The sequence below is a fragment of the Epinephelus moara genome, chromosome 5 (genome assembly GCF_006386435.1).
Source record: "Epinephelus moara isolate mb chromosome 5, YSFRI_EMoa_1.0, whole genome shotgun sequence".
Lineage (NCBI taxonomy): Eukaryota > Metazoa > Chordata > Actinopteri > Perciformes > Serranidae > Epinephelus > Epinephelus moara.
The window spans coordinates 39,045,039-39,045,720 of record NC_065510.1 but is presented as its reverse complement, the minus strand read 5'-3'; positions in this window follow the sequence as shown (position 1 = coordinate 39,045,720).

Sequence of the window (682 nt, the reverse complement as noted above, 5' to 3'; positions counted from 1 at the left end):
CAACTTCAGCTTTCCTGGAAGTTCTGATTTATCTATTCTATCCAATCCTTCAGCCACATCTTTTCTAAATTTCACCACCTGTTCCTTATCATTCAACTCTACATTGTACCACCTACCTAAGCTCTTTACTGACTTTTCCCTAATTGTTGGGATTGTCCTCATCTCTATGACAAACTTCCTATCACTTAACTTCCCTCTACATATCGAGATGCTTCTAGATTTACTAGGCTTGATCTTCATGCTTGCCCACTTGAGGTTCTTATTTACCTTCTCTAGTAGCCTCTTTGTACATGGCATTGTTGTGGTCACCAGTGGCATGTCATCCATGTAAGCCCTAACTGGTGGAAGATGCAACCCGTTCTGCCATCTCTCTGCACCTACCACCCACTTAGAAGCCCTGATGATTACTTCCATCGCCATAGTAAATGCTAATGGAGAAATTGTACACCCTGCCATGATGCCTATTTCTAGCCTCTGCCAACCTGTTGTGAAGCCTGCCGTACTTAGACACAACCTAATATCCTGAAAGTATGCTTTCATTAAGTTGACAACTACCTGTGGCACTCTGAGATAGTCAAACGCACTCCAAATGAGGCTATGCGGTACTGAACCAAACGCATTTGCAAGATTTAAAAATATTACATGTAAGTCCCTTTTGTTAATCTTCGCTGCCTGAATCTGG